General features: G+C 37.6%; 1 protein-coding gene across 6 annotated transcripts in view; it reads left to right on the plus strand.

Annotated features, from left to right (window-relative positions):
• The window catches only part of MARCHF10 (membrane associated ring-CH-type finger 10), a 191,299-nt gene that overhangs the window by 55,875 nt on the left and 110,752 nt on the right, over window positions 1-24,672 (plus strand). The gene's annotated exons all lie outside the window — the stretch shown is intronic.

Below are 24,672 nucleotides of genomic sequence, written 5' to 3' on the forward strand. Positions count from 1 at the left end.
ATTGTGCAATGACTCATATTGATAAACTTAGCCCTTCTCAGCAATACAAGGATCTAAGACATCCCCAGAGGCCTCGTGATGGAAAATGCTATCCATATCCAAAGAAAGAACTATGAAAGTAGAATCGCTATCACTTTTTTTCTCTTCTGTTGAGTTTTGTTTCCTCTTTCTAATGGTTCCTCCTATTGGTTTTAATTTTTACTTACGACTTCTCTAATGTGAAAATATGTTTAATAGGAATGTAAATGTATAGCCTATATCAGATTGTGCACCGTCTTGGGGAGGGTGGTGGGGAGGAAGGGGGAGAAAAATTTTAAACTCAAAAGCACATGGAAGTGATTGTTGATAAATCAAAATAAATTAATAAAATTTTTAAAAATTTGTAGCTATTTTCTGAGCATTATTCTTCCTTTTTTGAAGGTTTGAAATTCAGTTTGTTGAGCAAGATAATGTCTGGAGGGCTGTACCAGTTTTATGATCTTGTGATTTAGTTTTGGTGAAGCAAACACCAAATTATCAGCCTGTCTGGTGAAGTTGTAATTGAAGAGAATTGATGGCACCTGACCCATAGAAGAAATTCTGTGTTACTTAGCTTAAAGATTGCATGAGAAATTTCTCAAAGAGTCTTTTTCTAATTTAGTATTATGGCATGTTCAGTCAATTAAATTATTTTAAATTTTCTTCATGTGAAAATGCTTATAATTATTTTCTTTCTGAAAAGCTCACAAATAGGGCAAACACCCCTAATTTATAAGCAACTTTCTTTAAAATGTATATTAGCATATATGTAAATATATAAATATGTATATTTATACATATGTATGAAAATGCAATGTTGTCAAGGCTATATGGAAAAAAAACCACTTGAATATACTAGGGACTGCAGATTGGTGCATTTTGGAGAGTAATATGGCAATATGCAGTGAGCAGGTCCTTCAACCTAGACATTTTACTGCCACAGCTTCATCACTCCCAAAATCATAAAAAGGAGTGAAAAAAACAGGCAGGTCTACTTATACAAAAACAGTTAGTTATGGCTCTATTTATAGATATGCCCAATAATTAGAGAATGGTAATAAATCGTGACATTAGTGGGATATTATACTGACGTCAAATGATAAGTATGAAGCATACCAGGAAATATGGAAAGAACCATATGAAGAAATGCAACGTGAAGTCAGCAGAACCTTAACTGTATTTTCAGTGACTCTAACTGTACAGATATAACCAGGGCCCACCTCACTCAACTTTAGAGCCCTTCATTAGTTCATGTTCAGCATGAAGTGTTTTGGATAATTTTAATTATGTAAATGTGGCTCAAATTCCCATCCCATTACATACTCTATTCATAATCTGTTCAGGATCCACAAATCAAATAACAAAGTAATTAAGGCAGAAATGCAAGGTAATTCAAACAGGAAAATAAACAGGCTAGTAGAAAAATTCTCCGCCCTTTTCCCTCTTATACACGAATAGTTGCAACCTTCTTTAGGCACCAGTAGGAAAGTAACTAACTCCTTGGGAAACTCAGATGATAAAATAGATTTGTGCTGGCATCAAGATCTCCTAAAGCCTATTCAATGCTAGAATTCACCTCATCTCTAGCAACAGGCGGTCATATCCTTTTACATGGAGTCAATTGCCTAAATTCCCCTCCCCTACAGTCTCTGGAGCCAGAACATAGGGAGGTTAGGCTACAGTGCTGACATCTCCTACTCAGAAAACCATGTCCCACGACATCGGACTGTTCCAGCTTTCCACTGTCTTCAGAATACTCTGTAGTGGACAGGAAAGCTGAATTGCTGGATCTGTGTCAGCTTCCTCCCCCCTGCTTCTTTCTTCAACTCAGCCCAAGCCTTTTGATACAATGAGATGGGGCAGGAGTCAACCATTAATTGTGGGCAATGAGGTTGGATGAAATGCAGTTTGACATGCCCCAGTTATAGCTTCCCTTCATTAAAAGGTTAACAGTCCTTGAAGATTATATATATACAGTTCTATGTACATAAGCGTGTGTGTCATAAAACATCTATTCATTTTCATATTGTACAGTCATAAGCAATCATCCTTGATATATGGGCACATGCATTATAGCATAGGTATCCTCCAAATTAAACTGTATCCAGTGCACATTGATCATGTGCTTGAACAGTATAATAGAATTAAAATTCGGGGTTGTGGGTAGTAGAATAGATAAAATACATAGATTAAATGGACCCATAATATAGATTGTAGTTTCATGCAAAGTGCATAATACCTACACTTGTAGGCACTAACTGTTGAACTTCTTTGCCTGTTGCCACTGGAGTATCATATGTCAGCCTGGTCATTGTCCAGATTGTCCTGGCATTTCTGCAGTAACCCATTGTTATTTCTATACCCTTGGCATCTTCAGCCCCACTGGCCTCTAGTCCAGTGGATGGCCCTGGCTGATTGTCACTGTCTCTAGCCCTATAAGTGGCCTCTGTTTTCTTGGCATCTCCAAATCTGGATTAATAGGAAAGGGTTGGCTTCTTGATGCCACTTCTTTGTGAGCAGAGTTCCTTCTCTGTTTGGGACAGTCTTGGCAGGCTTCCCTGAGCCTCAAGGTTGCCAACATGTAGTTTTTCTCTTTGTTAAAATCATGGTCCAGAGCTTTTCTATTTTTGCCAACTGTCCATCTGTTTCTAGTGGGTGGGCCCTTCTCAGAGCCTGCTTCCTTACGCTTGATATCCTCCGTTCTCATGATGGCCAGAAAGTCTAATTAATTCCTTTATATGCAGCAAGTGGTTTGGAGGTATTATTTTTGTAGGGCTCCAGTCATTCTCTAGAGCTATTTTGTAGATTGTCAAGGTTGCCGAGTCTTCCTGCTATTTGGTATGGGGTGGCTCTTTGCCGATTCATTATTTTGTGTTTTCCCTACACATCAAGCTTTCAAAGCAGGACTCTATGCTTTGGTTGGAGCTCCCAGTAGAGAACTTAAGTATCATACTGTCACTTGTTGCTTTCTAAGCTCTTCTGGGATAAGGCTATAGCTAGCTGATAGGATTTGTTTAATTGATCTCTCCCCAAACATCAGCACATGTCCCTGTGGCATTATTTGCCTGCACCAGAAAGACAATGTGCTTACTACACTCAGCCTTCTGCTCAGGACTCATGGTCCCTGCTGTGCTCAACGCTGTGGATTAAAATCCATGGCCATAAATTGCTAAGTGCTTTATAATTATCTCATTTGATCTTCACAATAACCCTGGGAAGTAGGTAGTATTATTGTCCTTATTTTATCAATATGACTCTCCTTGATAGTGGTAAGAAGTTCTAGACATCTTGATTTCTTCCAACCCTAATTCTGAGGCATAAGATAGAGTGCTAGATCTGGAGACAGGAAGTTCAAATTTGGCCTTGGAACCTTAGTAGAGCTATGTGACCCTGGGCAACTCACTTAATTTCTCTCAGCCTCAGTTTCCTTGATTGTAAAATGGGGATAATGATAGCACCTACCTTTCAGGGTTGTTTGGAGGATTAAATGAGATAATATCTGTAAAGTGCTTAGCACAATGCCTGGCACATAGTATGCATTTAATTAATGCTTATTTCCTTCCTTCCTTCTTTCCTTCTTTCCTTTCAAGACTAACATCTCCTTTAATAGTTTTTTCTCAAAAATTTTGCCTTGACCATAGTGAATCCAGACAAAGAAGCCACACATTGAGAAATGTTTCTCTCATGACAATTTGACTATGAAAAAAGCTTCCTGGTTCCTGGTTAGATAGGCCTATGCATACTAGATTAAATGATGTCACCACTAGGATGTTGCTAACTGTTTCCAAAGAGAAGAAGTTTATACACACAAACTCCAAAGAGTCGCTGGTCCATATTCTTATCAGGTCATCAGTACAAGTCAGTAGCACTCAGCTTTGAACACATATGCATAGTCTCATACTTCTTCCATATATCCACAGACATCTTGTGCTAGTATGATTGTTCTATAATGGCTCCTGTTTGCCCAAGTGTTCAAAATCATTGTGGATTGTTTTCATATCTACAGACTGGTATGCTTTTGATAATACCATTTGTATTCTTATGCCTTGTGTCAGATTACTTATGGCCTGATACATTCCTTCATTGCATTGCTCCAATTTCTACCAGTCTCTCAACAGCAGGAAGCCCTCTGGAGAGCTAAGCTTAAGATTCTGAGTCATTCTTCTTTTCCGTAATCTATATTACTTTTCACAGAACTTCATCCTATAGCTGCTTTCACTGTCAGACATCCAAGGAATTGAGGCAGACACAGTTGATCCAGTGATACAATATCTACATCTATGGGTTACGTATGAAGTTGCTCTTCCCTGCCTGGTAATGCGTGCTGAACTCATGTCCATTATGTATTTATGGCCAACAACAGCCAATTTAGCACTTGCCAAAATGAAAGTCCGCAGTGGGTTTTGTTGTTGAATTCTATACAAGTTGTCTTGGGATTTAGCAGGGACAGTCCACTCCAAAGCCAAGAACTACAATTTGTGGATGAGATATAAAGTTTCTACTGGAAAATGCAATAGGATTCCATTGGCTTTCATTGTCTTGGCGTAAAATTGCTTCTGGGCCCTCTAGACTAGTGTCAGTGTGCAACACCCGGGACTTGTTTTAATTGGCATAAACCAACACTGGTGCGCGTGTAGAACAGTTGGGCAGGTCCTTAAAGGCTTCGTCCCATATCTCACATTTCTCATCCCAATGACGTCAAAATGGTGCTGTAGTATTCAAGAATAGCCAGATTGCTCCTTTTGCCCTTATGCTTTTAGCATTTTTCATTCATAATCTTATGGGTGATGTCATTGAGAATTTACAGTGATGGTAAGTGGAGTTAAAATGTATATAGTACATGCTATGCGCCAAACACTTTATAATTATTATCTCAATTGATCTTCACAAAAACCTTGGGAAGTAGGTAGTATTGTTATCCCCATTTTACTGATGAAGAAACTGTTACAAACAGAGATTAAGTGACTTGCCCCGGGTCACACAGCTAGTAAGTTATCTAAGGCCAGATTTGAACTCAAGTGGTATAATTCTTCACAGATTTCTAATTGTAGCACTGAATCCTAGAAAAGTCTTTAGGTCTTAATAATTCTTCAAATATAGCCAAGTGATAAGCTCATGTCTCCTTGTCTCCTCACCTTAAGGTCATGTATAGTTTTATTTTTTTTTTAAGTTTTATTGACACTTTTGCTGTCAAATCATAATCTTCTCAGAAAATTATACCTGACAATGTACACTTAGCAATCGGTCTGCTCTGGTAGTCTTCCATCTCTCTGACAAGGTACATTTCATCATTTGTTCTATTGGACTATTACTTTTTTGTTAGTTTCTCAAAGTTTAGCTTCTTTTTCATGATCTTTTCATTTACTGTGCCTTTTTTAAAAAATAAATTCCTTTTTAAGTTTTGCTTGCTTTAATCTGTATCACTTCATACATCTGAATTCCTCATCTTCAGCCTTCTTTATTGTACAGTAATGTTCTAATAAACTCATCTACCAAGAGGCAGTGTGCATAGCAGTTAGAGAGCTGAGCCCAAGCCCTGCCTCTGATGCATACTGGTTGTATGACCCAGGATAAGTCATTTAACCTCCTCGGTGTCAATTGCAGAGCTGTTACTGATTCTGCGGTGGTAGAACATTTTTTTGGTTGTTGTTGTTTTTACCAGAAGTTTTCTCCACCAATGAAACATGTTCTACCACCGCAGAATCAGTAACAGCTCTGCAATTGACACCGAGGAGGTTAAATGACTTATCCTGGGTCATACAACCAGTATGTATCAGAGGCAGGGCTTGGGCTCAGCTCTCTAACTGCTATGCACACTGCCTCTTGGTAGATGAGTTTATTAGAACATTACTGTACAATAAAGAAGGCTGAAGATGAGGAATTCAGAGAAATGTAGGAAATTTTGTATGATATATATCAGACCTTTGTTTTCTGTCTTTGACTTCTTTGGGGGATATACCCAGTAATGACATCACTGCATCAAATGATATGACTAGTTTTGCCAGCTTTGTTGCGTCGTTGTAAACGGTTATCCAGCGCAGTGGGACCAGTGTGTAGCTCTGTTAAGTGATTAGCGCTCCCCTCTTTTTACAGCTCCGGCACATTAACAATTCTCATTTTTTATTATTTTTGTTAATTTGCAGCATGTGAGGTGAAGCCTCAGAGTTTCAGTTTGCATTTCTCTTACTATTAGTGATTTAGAGCATATTTTCATGTAGTAATTGATAGTTTACAATTCTTCTGAAAATTATTTATATTCTTTAACCACTTATATATATTGGAAGGGGTGTGTATGTGTGTGTGTGTGTGTGTGTGTGTGTATGTGTGCGCATGCGTGTACAATTCTACTTCCTATATATTTTCTTTTTTTTAAATATAAATTTATTTATTTTTAGTTTTCAACATTCACTTCCACAAGTTTTTGAGTTCCAAATTTCTCACCCCTCCCCCCACCCCAAGATGACATGCATTCTGAATACCCCTTCCCCTAGTCTGCCTCTCTTCTATCTCTCCCCCTCCCTTCTCTTATCCCCTTCCCCTTCTATTTTCCTGTAGAGCAGGATAGACTTCTGTACCCCATTTCCTGTATTTCTTATTTCCCAGTTGCATGTGAAAACATTTTTTTTAAAACATGTTTTTAAAACTTTGAGTTCCAAATTTTCTCCTTCCTCCCTCCCCACCCACCCTCATTGAAAAGGCAAGCAACTCAATATAGGTTGTACATGTGCAGTTATGCAAAACACTTCCATAGTAGACATGTTGTGAAAAATAACTCTATTTCCCTTAATCCTATCCTGCCCTCCCATTTATTCTATTCTTTCTTTTGACCCTGTCCCTCCTCAGAAGTATTTGCTTCTGATTACCCTCTTTCCCAATCTGCCCTCCTCTCTATCATCCCCCTGCTCTCTTGTCCCCTTCTCCCCCTATTTTCCTGTAGGGTAAGACAGATTTCCATACCCAATTGAATGTGTATGTTATTCTCTCCTTAAGCCAAATCCTATGAGAATAAGATTCCTCATTCCCTCTCACCTTCCCCTGTTTCCCCTCCACTGTGAGAGACTTTTTTCTTTTTTTTTTTGTGAGATAATTTACCCCATTCTACCTCTCCCTTTCTTCTCCGAGTATCATCCTCTCTCATCCCTTAATTTTATTCTCCAGATATGACCCCTTAATCTTCAACTCACCCTGTGCCCTCTATCTATCTATCTATCTATATATACATACATATAATTTTTTTCCTTCAACTACCCTAATACTGACAAAGTTCTCATGAGTTACAAATATCATCTTTCCATGCAGGAATGTAAACAGTTCAATCTTAATAAGTCTCTTATGATTTCTCTTTCCTGTTTACCTCTTCATGTTCCACTTGAGTCCTGTATTTGAAAGTCAGATTTTCTATTCAGCTCTGGTCTTTTCATCAGGAATGCTTGAAAATCCTCTATTTCAGTGAATGACCATTTTTTCCCCTGAAGGATTATACTCAATTTTGCTGGGTAGGTGATTCTTGGTTGTAATCCTATCTCCTTTGCCCTCTGGAATATTATATTCCATGCCCTGTGGTCCTTTAATGTAGAAGCTGCTAAATCTTGTGTTATCCTGATTGTGTTTCCACAGTACTTGAATTGTTTCCTTCTGGCAGCTTGTAATATTTTCTCCTTGACCTGGGAACTCTGGAATTTGGCTACAATATTCCTAGGAGTTTTCCTTTGGGGATCTCTTTCAGGAGGAGATCTGTGGATTCTTTCAATTTCTATTTTGCCCTCTGGTTCTAATATCAGGGCAGTTTTCCTTGATAATTTCTTGAAAGATGATGTCTAGGCTCTTTTTTTGATCATGGCTTTCAGATAGTCCAATAATTTTTAAATTCTCTCTCCTGGATCTATTTTCCAGGTCAGTTGTTTTTCCAATGAGATATTTCACATTGTTTTCTAATTTTTCATTCTTTTGGATTTGTTTTACAGTGTCTTGATTTCTCATAAAGTCACTAGCTTCCAATTGCTCTATCCTAATTTTTAAGGAAGTATTTTCTTCAGTAATCTTTTGGACTTCCTTTTCCATTTGGCCAATTTTTCTTCTCCTCATTGGCTTTTTGGACCTCTTTTGCCATTTGGGTTAGGCTATTTTTTAAGGTGTTATTTTCTTCAGTATTTTTTTGGGTCTCCTTTAGCAAGCTGTTGACTTGTTTTTCATGATTTTCTTGCATCACTCTCATTTCTCTTCCCAGTTTTTCCTCTACTTCCCTTACTTGCTTCTCAAAATCCCTTTTGAGCTCTTCCAAGGCCTGGGACTGATTCATATTTTTCTTGGAGGCTTTGGATGTAGGAGCTTTGACTTTGTTGTCTTCTTCTGGTTGTATATTTTGATCTTCTTTTCACCAAAGTAAGATAATATAGTCTGACTCTTTTTGCCTGCTTGCTCATGATCCAGCCAATTACTTGAGTTTTAAACTCTTTGTTAAGGTAAGAGTCTGCTTCCAATGTGGAGATGTACTGTCCCAAGCTTCAGGGGTTTGTATAGCTGTTTTCAGAGATACTTGTAGGGACCTGTAAATTTTCAGTTCTTCCAAGGTGGTATGATAAGGGGAGGTGTTTACTCCTTTCCTGGCCTGTGACCACAAGTATTCCTTTCTGTCCTGTAACTGTGAGGAGGGTTCCTCTCCACAGCCACTACAAGCTCCACCACGCCAGCTCCTCCTCCCCAGCACCGCTGCCCAGAACTGTGACCCAGATCCACACACGGGCAAAGCAAGAGATTCCTGCCTCAGTGCTGGCAAAGAGATCCCTGCAATCCCTCTCTGATCAGCCACTGGATTCCCCCTCAGTCTGTGGGCTGGAAGCTCGGGAAGCAGCTGCCTCCCCCAGGGCCACGCTCTTGGGGAATGGAGCTGAAACCCGCCTTCCTCTCTGAGCACCGACAGAAACAGACTTTTCCCACTGACCTTCTAAGTTGTCTTTGGCATTGTGGATTGAGGAGTCTGGAAACCTCCACAGCTGCCTGTGATTCAGTCCTCTGAGGCCTGCTCCAGGTTTGCTGCAGCCTGCGCCCACGCTGCGCTGTGCTTCGCTCCCAGCCTGGCGTGATACACCTCCCTGATCAATCATCCAGGTTGTCTTGGGCTGGAAATTTGTTTCACTCTGTCTTTTTGTAAGTTCTGCTGCTTCAGAATTTGTTTAGAGCCATTTTTTATGAGTATTTGGAGGGGTTTGGGGGAGAGCTCAAGCAAGTCACTGCTTTCACTCTGCCATCTTGGCTCTGCCCCCCCCCATATATTTTCCATATCAAACTTTTATCAGTGAGACCTGAGGCAAATGTTTTTCTAACTGTACAATTTTTTCTTATTCAATCATCATTTATTTTGGTCATTCGGAAACTTTAAAATTTAATATAAATTGTCTTTTGTCTTTTTGATCACCTCTGCTTAATATGGGAGAGCTAAATGGCTCAGTGGATAGCACACTAGGCCTGGAGTCAGGTAGACCTGAATTCAAATCCAGCCTGGGGCACTTACTAGCTATGTGACCCTGAGCAAGTCACTTAATCCCTGTTTGCCTAGAAGGCAGCTAGTGGCTGAGCGGATAGAAAGCTGGGCCTGGAATCAGGAAGACCCAAGTTTATGTTTGGCTTCAGACACTTACTAGCTATGTGACCCTGGACAAGTCACTTGGCCCTGTTTGCCTAATCCACTGCAGAAGGAAATAGCAAACCACTCCAGTGTCTTTGTCAAGAAAACCCCATGGACAATATGGTCCACAGGGTCACGAAGAGTCAAACACAACTGAACAACAACCGCATATTTGGTTAAGAATTCTCACCATAGATGTAAAAAAAAAGTGTTATGACCTTTTATATATAGGTTGTGCATCTGTTTAGAAAGAGCTTATGATATCATATGTTATGAGATGCTAATTTGTAACCTAATTTTTGCTAAACTGCTTCCTGGTTTTTCCAGCAGTTCTTATTAAATGGAGAATTCTTCTCTCAGTAATTTATATTCTTATGTTTACCAAACAATTGTCTGTTGATCTTGATGCTTTCAGTTCTTGGTTATTTAGTTAATTCCACTATTATGCTTTTACATTTTTTAACAAACACCAAATATGTTTGATGATTATTGCTTTTTAACATAGTCTCAGGTCTGGTAATGCTATGTCCCCTTCATTCCTACTTTTTTCAATATTTCTCTTGAGATTCTAGACATTTTGTTTTTACTAATTAATTTTGTTAAAGGTTTGATTAATTCAACAAAATATTCCTCTGGCAATTTAATTGATTTAGCACTAAACCTGCAAATTAATTTAGATGATGTCTTTACTCTTGTTATGCTGGCATAGCCTAATCATGGGAAGTGAATATCTCTTTACTTGTGCCTTCCTCTATATCTGTAAACAGTATTTTAGAGCTGTATTTTTATATATCTGACATGTGTCTTTGTAAGTTAATCCTCCAAACTGAACATGCAATTAAAAAGACCTTGCAACAAAAAAACAATTAACAACCCTAAATAAGCACAAAGGAAGAAATCTTGAAAATTTGAGGAGAAGAAGAGAAATTTGAAAAATGAAAGCTTATAGAAACTTAGAAGTGGTATTTGGAAAAGAGTTAATGAAGTCAATAAAACATCAAGCTTCATCAAGAAAAAAAGAGAGGAAAACCAAATCGCCAAAATAAAAATGAATAAAGTACATTTATAACAGAGAAGAAATAAAGGAAATTAACAGAACCTACTGTACATACTTATATGGTAATAAAACTGAGAATTCAAAGGAAGTAGATGTGTATTTATAAGACTCATCAAATACTAAAAAAAAACCCAAACAAATAATAAATATCTTAATCTCAGAAAAAGAAATCAAGCCATGAATGCCAAAGGAGAAAAAAACAACAACAACAGCCCTTGTACCAGATGGGTTTCTATGCAAGTTCTATGAACACTTACAGAACAATTAATACCTGTGCTACAAAAATTATTTTCAAAAATCAAGAAAGGAGTCACTCTACGAGACTATTTTTACAACAAATATAGTCCTGTTCTCCAAACCAGGGGGAGAAAAATCAGAGAAAGAGAATGCTATAGACCAACTTTCCTAATAAATAGCATTATAAAAGTTTTAAATAGGAGTAGCTAGACAGTACAGTGGATAGAGCACTGGCCCTAGAGTCGGGAGGACCTGAGTTCAAATTGGCCCTCAGACATTTACTGTCTGTGTGACCCTGGGCAAATCACTCAACCCCAAATTACCTACAAAAATTTTTTTAAAAAATAAAACCTTCGCAAGGAAACAAGGTCAATATAATCCAGAAAATGATTCACTATGTCCAATTTGGATTCATAGCATAGATAAGTGTGGTTGAACATTAGGAAAACAAACAATTAACTATGAAAACATAAAAAACAACAAACCACCTAATTATCTGAATTGATACAAAAAAGGCTTTAATAAGCACAGCAATATTTTATATTAAAAACACTAAAAAGAATAAACTGAGAAGTCCCCTCTTTTATATGGTTCAAAAGACTTATTTAGAATCAAGAGCCAGTGTTATTTGCAGTGGGCAAGCACTAGAATCTTTCCCGGTATTCTAGGAATAAAGTAAGAACAACATTCCCTTTTGCTGTTGCTATTTGACATAGTTCTCAAAATGTTTGCTACAGCAATAAAAAAAAGGACAAAACTAAATAAGAAACAAAATTAGCCCTATTTGCAGATAGTGTACTCAGAAAATTGATGAGAATCAGCAAAGAAACTAGTTCAGTAAGAACCAGGATATAAAATAGATTCACAAGAGTCATTAACATTTCTAACAAAAACTAGGCAGAAAATCCAGTGAGAGAAATCCTATTCAAGATAATTATGAAAAGATATTCTGTCATCTGGGTATCTTTTTATTGCCCTGTCTTCCTGGTTTTTATTATTAGTATTAGTACTGTAGAGAAATGTAATATGGTGACATTATTTAGATATGCCACCCCTTTATGTACTATATGTCATCAGCTACTTTTTTCCATGAGCTAATGAAAAATGACTGGGTCCTAGAAATCCCTGAGGACTTGTGCTTAAATTGGTATAATTCTACTAGACAGATGAAGGCTTATTTTATGCCATGGAGATCTGATAATATCCACTGTGCTAGTCCAATTATGAAAAGCATTGGTTGACCAACAGGTAGCCTAGGGCATTGTGTACTTTTGGCATGATGTATGATGTCTTATTAGAAATCTGATAGACTGCATACATTTAAATCTTCCCAGTTTTCCTTTGTACCACTAAAATAGATGAGGCATTCCTGAAGTCTTCTGTCTTTAATAGAGTAATTTTTTTAAAAAAAAGCACTTTATTGATACTGTGTTTTTTAGATATTGTTGTCACTTTCCAATGATTCTTCTTCTGTAGATTCCTTTTGAATAACAAAAAGTAGAGTTGAGGAAAACAAAACGAAATGTTGACCATATCTGAAAATGTATACCATATTCCACACTTCTAGTCTACTGCTTCTTTGCTGAAAGTTGAGAGAGATGCTTCACAGTCATTTGACAATAGGTCACACAAGGATCAAAGTTCTGAGTCTTTCAGTATTTATATTATATGTGTATCATTATTGATATTATTGTGTTCATCATGTAAATTGTTCACTGGGTTCTCTTGGTTCTCTACCCTGCATCAGTTCATACAACTGTTTCTCATACAACCAAGTTTCTCTGAATTCTTCATATTTGCTATTTCTTAAAGCACAGTAATATTCCTTTATATTCATATACTTGAATTCACTCAGTCATTCCCCATTTGAAGGGTACCTTCCATCTGTCAGTGCAAAAAGTGCAGCAATAAGTATTTTCATGTATGTTGGACCTTTCTTTCTTGCTTTGACCCTCTAAGAGGGCAATTTACTCAGACTGTTCCCAAAAAGGTTGGGGATAATTAAAGTGGACTACGTGTGTTTGTCCTTGGTCACTAATACAGTGAGAGTGCCATAGCTCTTGTACAGAATTTCTTCCTTAAATAATCCTTCCATTCCTCAGGTACTGGAGTCTCCAAAGTTGAACTTCTCTGAATCTACTTTTGAGCTATGCTAGTCTCTTCCTAAAAGCTTCTTCATTGGAAGCATGAATAGTTAAGGTGTGCAGGTAATTGAGCCTCAGTTTACTGCCTGCAATATTTTGCCAGTACACAGGCAAGGGTTGGCCCCAATTAACACTGAAATTCTGGAGGTGTTCCTTATTCCATATTTTATGGTGTTCAACTTTTCACAATTTCCCTAGGAAAGGCCAAACACATTTTAATATAACCCAAATATAGCTAGTCCTCATTCATTCCACAAAGTCCCAGCCTCACACAAACTATGGGGTCAGTCAGTCAACAAGCATTTATTAAGCTTGCTCTTCAATACCAGGCACTGTACTAAGCACTGGAATTATAAAGAAAGGTAAAAATAGTCCCGACCCTTAAGGAGTTCACATTAATATACCCCAAATGTGTTTCATAAAATGAACTAGAACTATCAGGATATTTTACATCTTCAAGTTTCTTATGCTTTGGGTGCAGTAGGGGTCTATAGATAGAAAGGAATGATGTAAATGGGTGGGACAGGGGTTAAGTTTTTGAGGCCTGGGTCAGCCTCCATCCCTGAACTTCTGTCTAGTGGCTTTTAACTTCTGTCAGATTCATATTACGTTCTCCTCTTGTGTACCTTGCATCCGTGTTGTTTTTGGTTGTACCAAAACAGCTTGGTCTCTTTACCTACGTTCTAGTGATATTCAGGAGGTGTTCCTGAAGTAGGTTGCCTCAGCCTCTGAAGCCAATTTCCTTTATCCTCCTAGGGAGAGCTTCTCTACCTACTCATCTGTCTTTGAGAAGATCCCAGTGTTTTTTGGTGGAATTTAGTTAAATCTGAATTGGCCTCTCTGTCTCTCGTTCTTTCTCTCTTTCACTCTCTGTCTCTGTCTCTTGTTTGCACTGAATAAGGCAACTTTATTAGTGGTACACAATATAGGACTCAATTCTTCTCCCCCTGACCACAAGGACCATGTGTAGGATATAAGATCCCCAATATAGGGAAATAAATTAGGGATAGGGGCCTTTTCTAAGGTGGCAAAGATACCCGTGGACTCTACTACATAGTCAGTCCCAGCATCTCCTCATTTAACATTGGTGAGAGCATGTATCTGGATGATAGTAATAATCTTTTCTATTTGTCACTATCTTTCTAGTCACAGTCTTGCCATAGGTGAAATCATATTGGAAAATATCAACCATGTAGTTTTGAGGTCATTGAAGGAGTCATGGATAGCCACATCATCCTTCCTTCCTGGGGTAAATGCATTCCTGGCTACTAGGTGCCCAATAAGGCCAAATTCAATGATTCCAACCCTAATTATCTTGTTTCATGGATGTGGCTGTAGCTGTTGATCCTAGCACTACTGAGTTTTGGAGAAGAGATGAGTGCTTGGCTTCTCTTTTGACTTCTATGGTACCATATCTGAGAAGATATTTTTGGAGTCACATGGGTTGGACTTTAGTCACTTCTGTTCATTTTCACTGTCCATTTTTGTTTCCTCTCTTTCCGTGACCAACAGTGTCATCTCTGAGTAACTGGGGCTATGGCCTTGGTACACATGTGTCACTAATTGCGTCTGTACAATTTTTTCTTAAACTTGATCTTAAACCTTAAACCTTAAACCCTGATCACTTAAGTCAGTCTCATGTGGCTCATGTTCTCCAGAGATACTGCCCCTTTGATCACAAGATAAGAAGCCTTTCCCTCTTCCTGTTGGAAGGCATTGAAGAATTTCATATAAGTACTTCTGCATCCCCTTGGACCATGTTTAAGACAGTCCAGGCCACAGAGCCCACAAGCCTTGGGAGGAGCAGTGCTCCCCCAGCCACTGAGTCTGTTTCCGTCCTGGTCCTTACAACCAATCATAAAGGGCAGGCATCCTTGTGGAGAAGGGGCCTCTTATTCCCACCACCACCACCCTCCACAGCTGTTAAAAGATGGGGAGCAATTCTTGTAGAAACAAAACCTGTAGTTGTCTCTAGGTGTTATGGCCCTTCCCTCCTCAGTGACCATAGCTACTGAAGGCCAAAAAAAGAAAATTCTTGACACCAAAGTTCTATGAAATGGTTCAGCATCAGAAAGAGATATACTTTTATCAAGTGAAATGACATTGAAGAAGATACATTACCATTTGCTTTGCTGCTGATGCACCCTAAGGTCTGCTGAGCTTTTCTATCTGACTTGCAGCTCAAACTTCCTATATGTGTCTTCCCTTCCTATTAGAACGTGAGCTCTTTGAGAACAAAAACTCTCTGGCTTTTCTGTTTGTATTCCCAGTGCTAAGTACAGTGATTTTCACAAGGTAACACTTCGTAGATGCTTTTTCATTCATTTCTGCATCTGCAAACATTTGGCTATTATGATGCCAGGGCAATATGTTTTCAAGTGTATTAGGATAAAGGTGGATCTCCTGAGGCTTTATATTTGTTTTCCATGTTTCTCTTCATCAGTCTTCTACCACTCCTACTGAAATATCTATAGCATGTCTAAGTGAATATTAAACAAATTCTTCTCCTTTTGAGTGAGGTACTCCCTTAAAAAATCATAGTTTTTTTTTTCCCCATTTTAAGGGCCTTATAACTTAGTACGGCATAGTATACTGGTTGGCTGGCAATGCCTCCAGAACTGGTCTTTGTCGTCATTGGTTACTCCTCAAAAAGGGTAATGTGCATCATCGGGCAAAGAGGTTACTGAGGAGAATGTTGGTATTGTGTCATTAGCACAAGGTTACAGAATCCTTACCTTCAGTAGTTGTTGGTGGTGGTCAGTTATTTTGGTTGTATCTGATTCTTTGTGACCCCGTTTGGAGTTTTTTTTTTTTTTACAGATATACTGGTGTGGTTTGCCATTTTCTTCTCCAGCTCATTTTACAGATGAGGAAACTAAAGCAAACAGGGTTAAATGACTTACCCAGGGTCGCACACCTAGTAAGTATCCGAGGCCAGATTTGAACTCAGAAAGATGAGTCTTCCTGACTTCAGGCTAGCACTCTATTTACTGCCCCCACCTAGCTACCCCTAATCTCAGATCTTTTTACATAATCCTGTAATTAAATGAGAGTGTTAAACTCATTCACTAATTTCTGTTCAATATAACACATCCAGGAAATAATTGAGACAATATATGAATTCATGCCTTCCTCTCTCCAGGTCCAGTATTCCATCCACTGTGCCATCTAGTTGTCTAATAAATAAAAAGAGCTAACATTTAAGTAGCAAAGGCAAGGCATTATATATGTTATCTCATGTGATTCTAACAAAAACTCTGGTAAATGCTATTATTATTCCTATTTTACAGATAAAGAAAATGAGTTTGAGAGAAGTCAAATGACTTGCTCTGGGGTCACACAGCTACGTGTCAGAGGCAGAATTTGAACCTCATCCATCCTTGATTTGGCAGTTGTGAGCAGTGAGGTTGGACAAGATGTGGTCTGATTCACCTCTGTTACAGTTTTTTTTAAAAAGGATAAAAGAAGGAAAGAAAACTGGGTCAGAGGTGGTAGAACTTCAGACAGATCACAAAGGGATTTCTTTCTATTTATTAATTCATATGACTCTGCCTTTTTGAAGGATAAGATTTTGGGATAAACCCTTTTGCCTCTTGTTTTATATGTTCATTTGATTTTTATGGTTAAAAGTTCATAATTTAAAAAAATTAAGTGTGTAATGATATGAAATATAATAATAGAGTATGCAATTAATGATACATACCAAACATTGTCTTTTTTTTTAATTATGCTTTCCTTCCCCTTGTGCCTCAGACATTGCTGGCTATACCTCACCTTCCATTAAACCTCTTTTGATCACCAAAAAAAAAATTAAGTTCAACCAAATGACAAAATGACTTTCTGACATCATATAAAACCTTGACCAACATAGTCTTCTATCTTTCTACTAAGAGAAAGTATATTTTATTGTTTTGGGTGACCAAGATAGGGCATTACATAGTTTAGCTTCTTATCATTGTGGATATTTTTCTTCTGGTTCTGTTTATGTCACTCTGTATCATTTCATACAAAACTTCACTTTTCCCTGAATTATTAATTATTATTTAATTATTTGTTAGTGTTTTATTACATTTATCAATAAATTAGTCAATAAGCAAATGCCTGCTGTATACAACAAGCAAATGAAACACCCATCACATGCCAGGCATTGGGCAGAATTCAAATGCATAAATGAAATATTCCCTACTTTCAAGGAGCTCATGTTGGAGAGGCAACATGTATGCATATTAAGTATATATAAATTCTATGCAAAATAAGTTCAAGGCAATTAGAGCAAGGCACTAGAAATTCAGAGGATCAGGAAGGGCTTCATGTAGGACTTAGTGCTTGAGTGGAGCTTTGAAGGAAACTAAGGGTTCTAAGAGTTGGAAGTGGGAGGGAACATTTGCAATGAGGAGGAAAAACTGGATTTGTCTGAAGAGACTTGTAGATGTACAAAGAAACTCATCCATTTAGATTTGAAAAAGACAAGTCTAGAAGAAGGAAGAAAAGCCAGGTGACAGATGATGACATAAGAGTTAACATATGTAAAGGGCCTTGTAAATATGAAGCTCTCTATCATTGCCAGCTGTCATTATTAACAACTTACAAAAAAGAATGTTAGATACTAAGTTCAGAATGAAGTGATTCTATTGGGGGACACTAAAGAAAAGAGAATTGTTTTTTTCTTAACTATATTGAGAAAACAAGGATCAAATAAGGGTTAGGACTTTTGCTTGGGGTGGAAAGATGATGAAACTGACAACAGAAAGAAGACAGAGATGCTTAGTTCATAATTCTGCTTCTTTTTTCTCTTCCAAGGATAATGAATTCTATTGTACTGGAAATGACAACAAAAGTAGCTAATGGGGAGTTGATATCTAAAATAAATAATGAGATAGTAAGAGAATACCTAGTTAGTCTTGGAATTCAGGTCACCTGGAGCAAATGAACTATGTGGTCATGTTCATGTTCCAGTCGTCTTGATGTATATCTTGCCACTAGACCCAGATGGCTCCAGAGGAGAATGAGGCTGGTGACTTTGCACAGCCCTCCCTCACTTAAATCTAATTCACTTGCAAGTCATGGCATCATCTTCTTGATGTCATGATCCTCTTCAAGTCCGAAAGACAAACAATAATCTCAAGTACTGAAAGAGCTAGCAGATGACAGTGCTGAGCCACTTCAAAGATATTTGAAAGATCATGGAAAGCAAGAGAGATGTATCACAAGGCTGGAGAAGGAAAATCTTGTGATTTTCATAAAAGGGGAAGAGAAGTCTGTAAACTATAGGTCCATGAGCTTAACCTTGATTCCTGGGAAAAATTGTAGTATGACTATGGAAGTGTTTTTGCATGACTACACACACATGTATAACCTGTATTGAGTTGCTTGCCTTCTCAGTGAGGGTGGGTGGGGAGGGAGGAAGGGAGAAAATTTGGAATCCAGAGTTTTAAAAACAAATGTTAAAAATTGTTTTCACATGCAGCTGGGAAATAAGATATACAGGCAGTGGGATATAGAAATCTGTCCTGCCCTACAGGACAATAGAAGGGGAAGGGGATAAGAGAAGGGGGGGCGGATAGAAGGGAGGGCAGATTAGGGGAAGGGGTATTCAGAATGCATGCCATCTTGGGGGTGGGGTGAGGGACAAGATGGGGAGAAAATTTGGAACTCAAAATCTTGTGGAAGTAAATGTTGAAAACTAAAAAATAAATAAATTAATAAAAAAAGAAAAAAATTGTAGTATGAATCCTTGAGATAATTGGTGAAAATTTTAAAAAGGGGGCAGTGATTACAAAGAATCAGCATGACTTCTTCAAGGATAGGCTCTGACAGACTAATTCCCCTTTTATGACAGGATTACTAGACTAGTAGATGACAAGAAGCCTGTGAATATTGTTTACCTAGATTTTAGCAAAATTTTTGATAAAGGATCTTCTACTAATCTTAAATAGAAGATGCAGTGATAAGGACTAGATAATAATACAGTTAGATGGATTCAGACCTGGTTGGCCAGATTTAAGAATAATTATTAGTAACCATGTCATTGTGGCAGGAGATTTCCAGTGGAGTACCCTAGAGATTTGTGTTATTTAACACTTTTATCAGTGACTTGGATAAAGGAATAAAGTTCATCAGATTTGTAGATGACATGATGTTGGAAGGGATAGCTAACTAGATGACAATGAGGATTCAAAAAAGTTCTTGATCATAGAGCATTGTGTTGAATCTAATATGAAGAAATTCAGTAGAAATAAATGTAAAATCTTACAAATCTTATAAAATCTTATTTAAAAAAAAAAGACCAACTTCACAAGTACAAGATAAGGAAGGCATGGTTAGCAGTTTGAAAAAAAAAAAAGATGTTTGGGGCTTAGTGAACTTACAAGCTCAATATGAGTCATTGTGTAATATGGTAGCCAAAAAAAAAGCTGATGCCATCTTGGGCTGTAATAAGAGAGGTATATAGCTTTCAGGAATTAGGAGGTGATAGTTCTTCCGGACTCTTCATTCATCAGACCTTATCAGGAGTGTTGTTTTTAGCTCTGGGCATCATGATTTAAGAAAGACATTGATAAGCTGCTTAGGTTCCAGAAGAGGGCAATCAGGATAATGAGGGCTATGCCATATGATAATTGTTTGAAGGAGCTGATAATGTTAGGCCTGGAGAAGAGAAGTTCAGAGAAGACATGGTACTTGTTTTCAAATATTTAGAAGAGTATCTTATAGTGGAGGGATCAGACCTGTCCTGTTTTGTTTTTGTTTTTGTTTTACCTCAGAGGACAGAAGTAGGAGCAATAGGTGAAAATTACAAGAGGAAAATTTTGGCTTGATGTCAGGATAACTTTCCTAACAATTAGAGTTGTCCAAAATGGAATGGGCTGACTTGTGTGGTGGTGTCTTTTTGTCTGCTTGGAAGTCTTTAAGCAGTTTGCCCATGTGTCAGGTACATTATTGAGAGGATTCCTTCGAAATATAGGTTAGACTAGATCCAATTCTCAAATCCTGTGATTTTGGGATGGTATTCTAGAGATGGGAAGCAACTTTGTAAAAGCACAGAGAAGGGGGCTGGACTGTCTGTCATGTGCAGGGAAGAGTAAGACCAAAGTAATAGGGAATAATTTTAGGAAGGATGGGGTCATTCCTTTAGAGCCAAAAGGAACTTTAAAGATAAAGTCTAAGGCCACATCTCTAGTACGTGCCTAAGCCAGGATTTGAATTCCTGTCTCCCTGTATCCAGATCCTGCATCCTACTTACTCTTACCACCTGATTGCAGGTTGTGAAAGATTTTAAATGCCCAGTAGAAGAATTTGTATTTAATTCTAGAGGTGATGGTAAGCATGGTTAGACCTGTGCTTTAGGAATATCTTTTGGGTGACTGTGTAGGGGGTGAATTGGAGAAGGGAAAGACATGAGGCAGGGAGTCCAGTTAGGAAGCTATTATGATAGTAGTTCATCTGAGAGGCGAGGAGGGCCTGAACTAGAATGGTGGCTATATGAATGGAGAGATCATGATGGATGTGAGAAATGTGAAAATAGAAATGGTGAATATTAGGAATTCAGCAAAAAACATGACAAGACTTTGTGAACTGATACAGAGTAAACACAGCATAACTAAGAGAACAAAATACACACTAACTACAATATTGTAAATGAAAACAAAAAGGTAGTTTAACTTGGGATTATTGATATGGAATGTTGTATGCGCTGTCAGATAAGGTGTTTTATGGGTCAGTTTTGTTTAACTGCTGTTCTTTGTTAATAGTGAAGGGAATATATCTGTTGATGATTGTAATAATTTTTAAAAAAAGCTCAAAGGACTCAATTAAAATGGGGAAGAAAACAGCAAAGAGTTAAAAGAGAGAAAGGGACCATATATATATATATAGATAGATAGATATCCATATAGATATATATCTATATGGATATCTATCTATCTATATATATATCTATATCTACATATATACAGATATCTATTCTATCTATCTATCTATCTATCTATCTATCTATCTATCTATCTATCTATATATCACAGCAGCACTTTTTGTTATAGCAAAGAACTGGAAATAAAGAGGGTGTCCAGGATGAACAAATTATGGTATGTGAATGTTGTTGTTCAGTTGTATCCAACTCTTTTTTTTTAAGGCAGTCGGGGTTAATTGACCTGCCCAAGGTCACAGCTAGTAAGTGTCAAGTGTTTGGTCTGAGGCTGGGTTTGAACTCAGGTCTTCCTGACGTCAGGGCCGGTGCTCTATCCACTGTGCCACCTAGTTGCCCCATATCCAACTCTTCATGACCCTGCGCACTGACTGTCCATGGGGTTTTGTTGGCAAAGATATTGGAATACCAAGTTTGCCATTTCCTTCTCCAGTTTTAGGCAGGGGTTAAGTGACTTACCTATGGTCACACAGCTAGTGTTTTGTCAGATTTGAACTCTGGTCTTTCTGACTACAGGCCCAGTGTTCTATCCACTGTGCCTCTGTCTCTGTATGAGTGTAATGGAATATTAATGCATTGTAAGATATGATGAAAGGGACAGATTCAGAAAAACCTTTGAGGAGTTATGCCAACTTAGGCAGAATACCAACCAGGAGAACAAGTTGTACAATAGCTACAATATTGTAAAGAAAACAACTTTGAAAGACTTAAGAACTCTGATCAATATTATGACTAGCCAGGACTCCAGAGGACTAATGATGAAATGTACTTCTCACATCTTGATAAAGATGTGATCGATGGACTAGAGGTTCAGAATGAGACATACATTTTGGAGATGACAATATATGGGTTTGTTATGCTTTACTTTGCTCGTTTGTTACAAGGGAGGGTTTAAAAATTGGAAGGGGGATTGAAAAGGTGAAAAACAAGAATAATTATAATGCAAAAAAAGAATGATATCAATGAAGCGTTAAAAAAAAAAGAGTTGAAGGACGTTAAGAGGAAGTCACAACCAGGACAGATTTGGAACTGATGTGCTAAAAGTATTATATACTTTTAAAACAAACAAGCTGTACATGTTGGTGATTTGCAATTTTATTCATGTACCAATCCTCTTTTTCTGTTCTTCATTGTTTATGGAAATGCTTATATTTGTCAGTGTTTGCCAAGTTCACAATACTTTTAAGAATAATTTAATTTAAAATAATTTTTAAATACTTCAAAATAATATATAATTTAAAATTTATAATTCAGCAATTTAAATAATTTTTAAAAATTTTAATTGGGGGAAGGGCACAAAATGGCTTTTCTTTCAGAATTACAAAGTGTGAAAACATCATCTTTTATATTGCATTTGTTCATTCCTTCATTCAACAACTATTTATTGAATGTGTATAATGTGCAAAGCACTGTGATTGGGTATATCAACTTCTAGACAAACTGGCCTGCTAGCTACTCCCAGTGCCTGATATTCTATCTTCTGTCTCTGTGCCTTTGCATAAATGGTCCCTCATATCTGGAATGTATTCCCTCCTCATCTCTTCCTCTTACAGTCTGTATATTCCTTTAAAGTACAGTTCAGGTGCTACCTTTAGTATGAAGACTTTGCTGCTCTCCCCACCTTTCATCAATTGTTAGTGTTTTCTCCTTTTTGAAATTATGTTGTGTATATGTTGTGTTTATTCATATGTTGCTTTTCCCCCAGTAGAATGTAAGTTCTTTGTGGGCAGAGACTTAAATTTTTTTACTTTGTATCCCTCGTGCCTGACATAGTTCTTTATACATACTAGGTAATTAATATGTTTAATTGAATATAATTGATATGGGAGATACAAAGATAAATAAGAGCTGATCCTTCTCAACTAGATACAAGATACAAATTATTACAATAAAAAGAAGTATATGATATATTTCATCAGGAAAGGTTCATAGGAGTTATAGATTACTGCTGGCTTAGAGTGGTCAAGAAAAGCTTCATGAAGGAGGTTAAAATTTTCATAGTACATACATGAAAGGGAGCATTCTAGGTAAAGGGAATAGCATGAGCAATAGTGCAGAAGCAGAAAATCCCAGGACTTATGTGGAGAATGGCAAAGCTGGAGAGGTGGTTTAAAGCTGCATTGCAAAGTTTTGTGTATCAGATAGAATTTGGGTGTTATCTGGAAGGCAACAAAAGGCTTTTGCAGGGTTTTGATTACAGAAATGACATTGTCTGAGCTATTGGGGAGATTTCACTGTTCATGATGGGTAGGATGGATTGAGGGAGGGAGAAATTGGAGGCAGGAAGAACAATTGTTCCAGGTGAGCAGTAACGAAGCCCTGAGCTAAGTTCATGGCAATAGCAATGGAAGGTGGAGACATGAGAAAAAACCTTGGGGAGGTAAAAATGACACGACGTGGTGGCTTATTCAATATGTGGAGCTACATTAAATTATGAGGAAAATGGCAAATTAGGAAGTGTATGAAGATAAAGGTACAAGGAACTCTGAGGAGGACAAGATAGAAGGGAAGCTGTTTTAAAGGTTAGGAGAGTACAATGGAAGTCAAAAGAGTAGAGAAGTAGGGAAATAAGAAATTAGCTAGAAATTTGTGGTTTCTATTTGAGGTTCTCACTGAGGAACCACTAAGGTTTGCCATTTCCATGGTGGTTTGTAGAATATCAGCTGGCTTCCTGTGACTTTTTCTGTTTATAGAAATTTTAGCTTCTTGTCTTATAAGTGGGTCTTGCCACTCCATAGATACCTTTTTGATCTCTAGGCTAGATTTTAACAACTTAAACTAAATGAGCTTTTTTCTAAGGTCATCTAAGACCAACTATAGCTGGTACAGAACACTGGAGCTAGAGCCTTGAGTGTCAAAGAGGACTCTACATTTTGCGTGGGCTACCTGTTTGTTTCTGTTGCAATATAAAGTGATAAGTAGTATTTAAAATGAAAACTTGTTTGATCCCTTTAGAGATTTCCTTTCTTGTATGTTATGTCACAGTAATTATGATTGGGTGGGGCAATGTTTTTGACAGCTCCCTACTTCCATTCACAAGAGACTGTAGTATGTTTTCCATGAATGGTCCTCATTTTTGGAATTTCTTGTACATTTTAGTTTAGATTTAGAAGAACATCATTAAATGTAGTGTTGTTGAAGATGTTCCTGCCTTATATAAAGAAGATATCTTCAATGCTAGAACAAATTCCTCATTGTAGATGGCTGTGAGGATGCAGGACATTACCTCAGTAGCCATCCACTCAAGTAGATCTTTATCTCATCAATGTGAATGTTCTTTGCAATAATGCAGATAACCACTTCCTGCCTTCTCATCCTATGTGACTATTGTCCATGTCTTCTTATAACTTTGCCATAGGAAGCATATCCAACATGCTTTGTCTTTCATCATTTTCTTCTGATTTCCCACGGACACCAGTGCAGCACCCAGGGTATACAGCTATGCCTCACTATTGCTACAATACCAGCACCACTTTTTCTGTCAGATTTTTCTATGATGGCAACCTTTACTTCAGTTCCTCATTGTAGTTCCTTATTTATAATGTGTGGCAGCCTGCTTATATCCACCATGTACTTCTCCACTGCCCTGAGTGTCAACCATTTTTAATTCTTTGGAGATTATGGAGTTCCGTGATCCATAGTCATATAACCATGCCAAAATAATTTTGAT

This window comes from Phascolarctos cinereus, unplaced genomic scaffold, assembly GCF_003287225.1.
Source record: "Phascolarctos cinereus isolate Bilbo 61053 unplaced genomic scaffold, phaCin_HiC Scaffold_5;HRSCAF=322, whole genome shotgun sequence".
In the NCBI taxonomy this organism is placed as follows: Eukaryota; Metazoa; Chordata; class Mammalia; order Diprotodontia; family Phascolarctidae; genus Phascolarctos; species Phascolarctos cinereus.